The 10,536-nt window shown below is 39.8% G+C and overlaps 1 non-coding gene across 1 annotated transcript; it reads left to right on the plus strand.

Annotated features, from left to right (window-relative positions):
* Positions 1-10,195: 10,195 nt before the first annotated feature.
* Positions 10,196-10,303, plus strand: LOC148568019 (small nucleolar RNA R71). The gene has a single exon (XR_015882016.1). It is a non-coding gene; the product is annotated as a small nucleolar RNA R71 (small nucleolar RNA).
* The last annotated feature ends 233 nt before the right edge of the window (positions 10,304-10,536 follow it).

A 10,536-nucleotide genomic window follows, 5' to 3' on the forward strand; every position in this document is an offset into this window, starting at 1 on the left:
GTGTTTCTTGTTTCAGTCTTGAGTCATGTTATAAGTTTGGTGTCAATTGCATGTGCATCTAGCATTTTTCGAAAATTCATGCATTCATAGTGTTCTTTATGATCTTCAAGTTGTTCTTGGTAAGTCTTCTTGTTTGATCTTTGCATTTGCATGTTTTGTGTCTTTTCTTGTTTTTCATATGCATTCTTGAATTCTTAGTGTCTAAGCATTAAAGAATTCTAAGTTTGGTGTCTTGCATGTTTTCTTTAAATTAAAATTTTTTTTCAAAAATATGTTCTTGATGTTCATCATGATATTCACGGTGTTCTTGGTGTTCATCTTGACATTCATAGCATTCTTGCATACATTCATAGTTTTGATCCATAACTTTCATGCATTGCATCATTTTTCTTGTTTTTCTCTCTCATCATAAAAATTCAAAAATAAAAAAAATATCTTTCCCCTTTTCTCTCTTAAAATTTCGAAAATTAGATTTGACTTTTTCAAAAAATTTTAAAATCTAGTTGTTCTTATGAGTCAAATCAAATTTTCAATTTAAAAATCTCATCTTTTTCAAAAATCTTTTTCAAAAATAAAATCTTTTTCATTTTTCTTAGTTATTTTCGAAAATTTTAAAAAAATAATTTTCAAAAATCTTTTTCTTATTTTTATATCAAATTTTCGAAAATAACATAATCAATTAATGTTTTGATTCAAAAATTTCAAGTTTGTTACTTGCTTGTTAAGAAAAATTCAAACTTTAAGTTCTAGAATCATATCTTGTGATTTCTTATGAATCAAGTCAGTAATTGAGATTTAAAAAAATCAAATCTTTTTCAAAACTAATTTCAATCATATCTTTTCAAAAATATCTTCTTATCTTATCTTTTTCAAAAATATCTTTTCAAAATATCTTTTCTAACTTCCTAACTTCTTATCTTTTCAAAATTTGTTTCAACTAACTAACTAACTTTTTGTTTGTTTCTTAACTTTTTCAAAACTACCTAACTAACTCTCTCTCTCTAATTTTTGAAAATATCTTCCCTCTTTTTCAAAAATTTCTTTTTAATTAACTAATTATTCTTATTTTTATTTTTAATTTTAAAAAAAAAAATTTTTTTCGAAAAAATACTAACAATTTTCAAAAACCATTTTTGAAAATCACTAACTCTTTTTCAAAAAAATATTTTCGAAAATTCTCCCTCTCCCATCTCATTCTATTTACTCATTCATATCCTAACATCTCATCTCACATATCTAGCCTCCTCACAGTTGTGTTTCTTCCATTATATTACATTCTTTGTCTCCCCCTCTTCTTCTACTCACACAGGGATCCCTATACTGTGGTATAAAGAATCTCTATTATTATTATTATTTTTCTGTGCCTTCTTCTTTGTCATATGAGCAGGAGCAAGGATAAGAACATTCTTGTGGAAGCAGATCCAGAACCTGAAAGGACTCTGAAGAAAAAATTAAGAGAAGCTAAAATACAATAATCCAGAAATAACCTTTCAGAAATTTTCGAACAGGAGAAGGAGATGGCAGCCGAAAATAATAATAATGTAAGGAAGATTCTTGGTGACTTCACTGCACCTAATTCCAATTTACATGGAAGAAGCATCTCCATTCCTGCCATTGGAGCAAACAACTTTGAGCTGAAACCTCAATTAGTTTCTCTGATGCAGGAGAACTGCAAGTTTCATGGACTTCCATCTGAAGATCCTTTTCAGTTCTTAACTGAATTCTTGCAGATATGTGATACTGTTAAGACTAATAGAGTAGATCCTGAAGTCTACAGGCTCATGCTTTTCCCTTTTGCTGTAAGAGACAGAGCTAGATTATGGTTGGATTCTCAACCCAAAGACAGCCTGAACTCTTGGGATAAGCTGGTCACGGGTTTCTTAGCTAAGTACTTTCCTCCTCAAAAGCTGAGCAAGCTTAGAGCTAATGTTCAAACCTTCAGACAGAAAGAAGATGAATCCTTCTATGAAGCTTGGGAAATATACAAACAGTTGACCAAAAAGTGTCCTTCTGACATGCTTTCAGAATGGACCATCCTGGATATATTCTATGATGGTTTATCTGAGCTATCAAAAATGTCACTGGACACTTCTGCAGGTGGATCCATTCACCTAAAGAAAACGCCTGCAGAAGCTCAAGAACTCATTGACATGGTTGCTAATAACCAGTTCATGTACACTTCTGAAAGGAATCCTGTGAATAATGGGACGCCTATGAAGAAGGGAGTTCTTGAGGTTGATACTCTGAATGCCATATTGGCTCAGAATAAAATATTGACTCAGAAAGTCAATATAATCTCTCAGAGTCTGAATGGAATGCAAGCTGCATCCAACAGTACTCAAGAGGCTTCTTCTGAAGAAGAAGCCAATGATCTTGAGAACCCTGCAATAGCAGAGGTAAATTATTTAGGTGAACCTTATGGAAACACCTATAACTCAAGATGGAGAAATCATCCAAATTTCTCATGGAAGGATCAAAAGCTTCAACAAGGCTTTAATAATGGTGGAAGAAACAGGTTTAGCAATAGCAAACCTTTTCCATCATCAACTCAGCAACAGACAGAGAACTCTGAACAAAATACTTCTAATTTAGCAAACTTAGTCTCTGATCTGTCCAAGGCCACTGTAAGTTTCATGAATGAAACAAGGTCTTCCATTAGAAATTTGGAAGCACAAGTGGGCCAGCTGAGTAAAAGGATCACTGAAATTCCTCCTAGTACTCTCGCAAGCAATACAGAAGAGAATCCAAAAGGAGAGTGCAAGGCCATTGACATAAGCACCATGGCCGAACCCAATAAGGGAGTGGAAGACGTGAATCCCAGGGAGGAAGACCTCCTGGGACGTCCAGTGATCAATAAGGAGCTTCCCTCTGAGGAACCAAAGGACTCTGAGGCTCATCTAGAGACCATAGAGATTCCACTGAACCTCCTTATGCCCTTCATGAGCTCTGATGAGTACTCCTCTTCTGAAGAGAATGAGAATGTTACTAAAGAGCAAACTGCCAAGTTTCTTGGTGCAATCATGAAGATGAATGCCAAATTATTTGGCATTGATACTTGGGAAGTTGAACCTCCCTTGTTCATCAATGAACTAAGTGATCTGGATCAACTGACATTGCCTCAGAAGAGACAGGATCCTGGAAAGTTCATAATACCTTGTACCATAGGCACCATGATCTTTAAGGCTCTGTGTGACCTTGGTTCAGGAATAAACCTCATGCCCCTCTCTGTAATAGAGAAACTGGGAATCTATGGGGTGCAAGCTGCTAAAATCTCATTAGAGATGGCAGACAGTTCAAGAAAACAGGCTTATGGACAAGTAGAGGACGTGTTAGTAAAGGTTGAAGGCCTTTACATCCCTGCTGATTTCATAGTCCTGGATATTGAAAAGGAAGAGGATGAATCCATCATCCTAGGAAGACCTTTCCTGGCCACAGCAAGAGCTGTGATTGATGTTGACAGAGGTGAAATAGTCCTTCAATGGAATGAGGACTCCCTTGTGTTTAAAACTCAAGGATCTCCCTCTGCAACCATGGAGAGGAAGCAGAAAAAGCTTCTCTCAAAGCAGAGTCAACCAGAGCCCCCACAGTCAAACTCTAAGTTTGGTGTTGGGAGGCCACAACCAAACTCTAAGTTTGGTGTTGAACTCCCATATCCAAACTCTAAGTTTGGTGTTGGAGAGTCTCAACAAAGCTCTGCACATCTGTGAGGCTCCATGAGAGTCCACTGTCAAGCTATTGACATTAAAGAAGCGCTTGTTGGGAGGCAACCCAATTTTTATTTATCTAACTATATTAGTTATATGTCTTTGTAGGTTCATGATCATGTGGAGTCACAAAATAAATATAAAAATTGAAAACGGAATCAAAAACAGCAGAAGAAAAATCACACCCTGGAGGAGCATCTGTCTGGCGTTCAGCGCCAGAACAGAGCATGGTGCTGGCGCTGAACGCCCAAAATGGGCAGCTTCTGGGCGCTGAACGCCAGAACAGGCATGGTTTTGGCGTTCAACGCCAGAAATGGCACACAAATGGGCGTTGAACGCCCAAAATGGCCACCAACCTGGCGCTGAACGCCCAGAGTTGGGTACAAAGGCATTTTTACATGCCAATGGGTGCAGGGATGTAAATCCTTGAACACCTCAGGATCTGTGGACCCCACAGAATCCACTCAGGATCTGTGGACCCCACAGGATCCCCACCTACCTCCACTCACTTCTTCTCACCACTCTCTTTCACACAACCCCATAAACACTCTTCTCCAAAAATCCTTCACCAATCACCTCAATCTCTCTTCCCCATCACCTCTTCACCTCTCACATCCATCCACTCTTCCCCATAAACCTACCTCATAAACCCCACCTACCTTCAAAATTCAAAACCAATTTTCCACCCAAACCCACCCATATGGCCGAAACCTTCCCCCCTCCCTTCCCTATATAAAGACCTCCATTCTTCATCAAATTCACACAACACACCCCTCTACACTCCTCTTGGCCGAAACCACATCTCCCTCTCCCTCTCCATATTTCTTCTTCTTCTTCTTCTATTCTTTTGTTTATTACTCGAGGGCGAGCAATATTCTAAGTTTGGTGTGGTAAAAGCATAAGCTTTTTGTTTTTCCATTACCATTGATGGCACCTAAGACCGGAGAATCCTCTAGAAAGGGGAAGGGGAAGATAAAAGCTTCCACCTCCGAGTCATGGGAGATGGAAAGGTTCATCTCCAAAGCCCATCAAGACCACTTCTATGATGTTGTGGCCAAGAAGAAGGTGATCCCCGAGGTCCCTTTCAAACTCAAAAGAAATGAGTATCCGGAGATCCGACATGAAATTCAAAGAAGAGGTTGGGAAGTTCTAACAAATCCCATCCAACAAGTCGGCATCCTAATGGTTCAAGAGTTCTATGCCAATGCATGGATCACCAAGAACCATGATCAAAGTAAGAACCCGGATCCAAAGAACTATGTTACAATGGTTCGGGGGAAATACTTAGATTTTAGTCCGGAGAATGTGAGGTTGGCGTTTAACTTGCCCATGATGCAAGGAGATGAACGCCCCTACACTAGAAGGGTCAACTTTAATCAAAGCTTGGACCAAGTCCTTATGGACATATGCGTGGAAGGAGCTCAATGGAAGATTGACTCCAAAGGCAAGCCGGTTCAACTAAGAAGATTGGACCTCAAGCCTGTAGCTAGAGGATGGTTGGAGTTCATTCAATGCTCAATCATTCCCACTAGCAACCGGTCTGAAGTTACTATAGACCGGGCCATCATGATCCATAGCATCATGATTGGAGAAGAGGTGGAAGTTCATGAGATTATACCTCAAGAACTCTACAAGGTGGCTGACAAGTCTTCTACTATGGCAAGGTTAGCCTTTCCTCACCTCATTTGCCACCTATGCAATTCGGCTGGGATTGACATAGAGGGAGATATCCTCATCAAAGAGGACAAGCCCATCACTAAGAAAAAGATGGAGCAAGCAAGAGAGCCCACTCATGGAGCTCAAGAGGCGTATGAAGCTCATTACCATGAGATCCCTGAGATGCCTCAAATGCACTTTCCTCCACAAAACTATTGGGAGCAAATCAATACCTCCCTAGGAGAATTGAGTTCCAATATGGGACAACTAAGGGTGGAACATCAAGAGCACTCCATCATGCTTCATGAAATAAGAGAAGATCAAAAAGCAATGAGGGAGGAGCAACAAAGACAAGGAAGAGACATAGAAGAGCTCAAGGACATCATTGGTTCTTCAAGAAGGAAACGCCACCATCACTAAGGTGGATTCATTCCTTGTTCTTATTTCTTCTGTTTTTCGTTTTCTATGTTATGTGCTTATCCATGTTTGTGTCTTCATTACATGATCATTAGTAGTTAGTAACTTTGTCTTAAAGTTATGAATGTCCTATGAATCCATCACCTCTCTTAAATGAAAAATGCTTTAACTCAAAAGAACAAGAAGTACATGAATTTCGAATTTATCCTTGAACTTAGCTTAATTATATTGATGTGGTGACAATGCTTCTTGTTTTCTGAATGTATGCTTGATCAGTGCATATGTCTTTTGAAGTTGTTGTTTAAGAATGTAAAATATGTTGGCTCTTGAAAGAATGATGACTAGGAGACATGTTATTTGATAATCTGAAAAATCATAAAAATGATTCTTGAAGCAAGAAAAAGCAGCAAAGAACAAAGCTTGCAGAAAAAAAAAATAGGCGAAAAAAAAAATATAGAAAGAAAAAGAAAAATGCAAGCAGAAAAAGCCAAAAGCTCTTAAAACCAAGAGGCAAGAGCAAAAAGCCAATAACCCTTAAAAATAAAAGGCAAGGGCAATAAAAAGGATCCCAAGGCTTTGAGCATCAGTGGATAGGAGGGCCTAAAAGGAATAAAATCCTAGTCTAAGCGGCTAAACCAAGCTGTCCCTAACCATGTGCTTGTGGCGTGCAGGTGTCAAGTGAAAACTTGAGACTGAGCGGTTAAAGTCAAGGTCCAAAGCAAAAAAAAAGAGTGTGCTTAAGAACCCTGGACACCTCTAATTGGGGACTTTAGCAAAGCTGAGTCACAATCTGAAAAGGTTCACCCACTTATGTGTCTGTGGCATTTATGTATCCGGTGGTAATACTGGAAAACAAAGTGCTTAGGGCCACGGCCAAGACTCATAACGAAGCTGTGTTCAAGAATCATCATACTGAACTAGGAGAGTCAATAACACTATTCGAAATCTGAAGTTCCTATAGATGCCAATCATTCTAAACTTCAATGGATAAAGTGAGATGCCAAAACTATTCAAGAGGCAAAAAGCTATAAGTCCCGCTCATATGATTGAAGCTCTGTTTCATTGATAGTTTGGAATTTATAGTATATTCTCTTCTTTTTATCCTATTTGATTTTCAGTTGCTTGGGGACAAGCAACAATTTAAGTTTGGTGTTGTGATGAGCGGATAAGTTATACGCTTTTTGGCATTGTTTTTAGTATGTTTTTAGTAGGATCTAGTCACTTTTAGGGATGTTTTCATTAGTTTTTATGTTAAATTCACATTTCTGGACTTTACTATGAGTTTGTGTGTTTTTCTGTGATTTCAGGTATTTTCTGGCTGAAATTGAGGGACTTGAGCAGAAATTAGATTCAGAGGTTGAAAAAGGACTGCTGATGCTGTTGGATTCTGACCTCCCTGCACTCAAAGTGGATTTTCTAGAGCTACAGAACTCGAAATGGCGCGCTTCCAATTGCTTTGGAAAATAGACATCCAGGGATTTCCAGCAATATATAATAGTCTATACTTTGGCCAAGAATAGATGATGTAAACTGGCGTTCAACGCCAGCTCTCTGCCCAAATCTGGCGTCGAGCGCCAGAAAAGGAGCCAAAACCAGAGTTGAACGCCCAAACTGGCACAAAAGCTGGCGTTCAACTCCACAAATGGCCTCTACACGTGCAACACTCAAGCTCAGCCCAAACACACACCAAGTGGGCCCAGGAAGTGGATTTATGCATCAATTACTTACTCATGTAAACCCTAGTGACTAGTTTATTATAAATAGGACCTTTTACTAGTCTTTTTGACATCTTTGGTCTCAGTTTTAATCCATTGTTCATCTTAGGAGACTATTGATCACGCTTTAGAGGGCTGGCCATCTCGGGCATGCCTGGACTTTCACTTATGTATTTTCATACGGTAGAGTTTCTACACTCCATAGATTAAGGTGTGGAGCTCTGCTGTTCCTCAAAGATTAATGCAAAGTACTACTGTTTTCTATTCAATTCATCTTATTTCACTTCTAAGATATCCATTCGCACCCAAGAACGTGATGAAGGTGATGATTATGTGTGACGCTCATCACTATTCTCCCCTATGAACACGTGCCTGACAAACACTTCCGTTCTACATGAAATAAGCTAGAATGAATATCTCTTAGATCTCCTAACCGGAATCTTCGTGGCGTAAGCTAGAATGATGGCAGCATTCAAGAGAATCCGGAAAGTCTAAACCTTGTCTGTGGTATTCCGAGTAGGATTCAATGATTGAATGACTGTGACGATCTTCAAACTCGCGATTGCAGGGCGTTAGTGACAGACGCAAAAGGATAGTAAATCCTATTCCAGCATGATCGAGAACCGACAGATGAATAGCCGTGCCGTGACAGGGTGCGTGAGCATATTATTCACTGAGAGGATAAGATGAAGCCATTGGCAAGGGTGATGCCTCCAGACGATTAGCCGTGCCGTGACAGGGCATTGGATCATTTTCCCGAGAGATGACCGAAAGTAGCCATTGACAGTGGTGATGTATCACATAAATCCAGCCATGGAAAGGAGTAAGACTGATTGGATGAAGATAGCAGGAAAGCAGAGGTTCAGAGGAACGAAAAGCATCTCCATTCGCTTATCTGAAATTCCTACCAATGATTTACATAAGTACCTCTATCCCTATTCTATTATTTATTATTCGAAAACACCATTATCAATTTATATCTGCCTAACTGAGATTTGCAAGGTGACCATAGCTTGCTTCATACCAACAATCTCCGTGGGATTCGACCCTTACTCACGTAAGGTATTACTTGGACGACCCAGTGCACTTGCTGGTTAGTTGTATCGAAGTTGTGAACCATGGTATTGGCACTATGTTCTTGGCGCCATTGCCAGGGAAAGAAAGAGCCATGAATTTTACATCATTAAAGTGTAATCACGATTACGCGTACCAAGTTGCTCACGTTGCCAAGGATTGTTCGAGCCTGGACATCACAATTTCGTGCACCAAAGGACCAGCTCTTGCTGTGGCTAGGAAGGGTCTTCCAAGGATGATGGATTCATCCTCTTCCTTCCCAGTGTCTAGGATTATGAAATCAGCAGGGATGTAAAGGCCTTCAACCTTTACTAACACGTCCTCTACTTGTCCATAAGCCTGTTTTATTGAGTTGTCTGCCATCTCTAATGAGATTCTGGCAGCTTGCACCTCAAAGATTCCCAGTTTCTCCATTACAGAGAGGGACATGAGGTTTATCCCTGATCCAAGGTCACGTAGAGCCTTCTCAAAGGTCATGGTGCCTATGGTACAAGGTATTAAGAACTTTCCAGGATCCTGTTTCTTCTGAGGCAATCTCAGTTGATCCAGATCACTCAGTTCATTGGTGAGCAAGGGAGGTTCATCTTCCCAAGTCTCATTACCAAATAATTTGGCATTCAGCTTCATGATAGCACCAAGGTATTTGGCAATTTGCTCTTCAGTAACATCTTCATTCTCTTCAGAAGAAGAATACTCATCAAAGCTCATGAATGGCATAAGGAGGTTCAATAGAATCTCTATGGTCTCATGATGAGTCTTAGATTCCTTTGGTTCCTCAGAGGAAAACTCCTTATTGATCACTGGACGTCCCAGGAGGTCTTCCTCACTAGGATTCACGTCCTCCTCCTCTCTTGTGGGTTCGGCCATGATGTTCAATTCAATGGCCTTGCACTCTCCTTTTCGATTTTCTTTTGTATTGCTTGGGAGAGTACTAGGAGGGATTTCAGTGATCCTTTTACTTAGCTGACCCACTTGTGCTTCCAAATTTCTAATGGAGGACCTTGTTTCATTCATGAAACTTAGAGTGGCCTTAGATACATCAGAGACTATATTTGCCAAGCTAGATGGATTCTGCTCAGAACTCTCTGTCTTTTGCTGAGTGGATGATGGAAAAGGCTTGCTATTGTTAAACCTGTTTCTTCTACCATTAGTAAAGCCTTGTTGAGGCTTTTGTTGATCCTTCCATGAGAGATTTGGGTGATTTCTCCATGAGGGATTATAGGTGTTTCCATATGGTTCACCCATGTAATTCACCTCTGCTATTGCAGGGTTCTCAGGATCATAAACTTCTTCTTTAGAAGATGCCTCTTGAGTACTGTTGGATGCAACTTGCATTCCATTCAGACTCTGAGAAATCATATTGACTTTCTGAGTCAATATTTTGTTCTGAGCCAATATGGCATTCAGAGTATCAATTTCAAGAACTCCCTTCTTCATAAGCGTCCCATTATTCACAGGATTCCTTTCAGAAGTGTACATGAACTGGTTATTAGCAACCATGTCAATGAGTTCTTGAGCTTCTGCAGGCGTTTTCTTAAGGTGAATGGATCCACCTGTAGAATGGTCCAATGACATCTTTGATAACTCAGACAGACCATCATAGAATATATCCAGAATGGTCCATTCTGAAAGCATGTTAGAAGGACACTTTTTGGTCAGTTGCTTGTACCTCTCCCAAGCTTCATAGAGGGATTCTCCTTCTTTCTGTCTGAAGGTTTGAACATCCACTCTAAGCTTACTAAGCTTTTGAGGAGGGAAGAACTTGGCTAAGAAAGTCGTGACCAGCTTATGCCAAGAGTTCAGGCTATCCTTAGGTTGAGAGTCCAACCATACTCTAGCTCTGTCTCTTACAGCAAATGGGAAAAGCATAAGCCTGTAGACCTCGGGATCAACTCCATTGGTCTTAACAGTATCACAGATCTGCAAAAATTCAGTTAAGAACTGAAAAGGATCTTCAGATGGAAGTCCAT

Source organism: Arachis ipaensis, chromosome B4 (assembly GCF_059453495.1).
Source record: "Arachis ipaensis isolate K30076 ecotype BB chromosome B4, ASM5945349v1, whole genome shotgun sequence".
NCBI classification, from domain to species: Eukaryota; Viridiplantae; Streptophyta; class Magnoliopsida; order Fabales; family Fabaceae; genus Arachis; species Arachis ipaensis.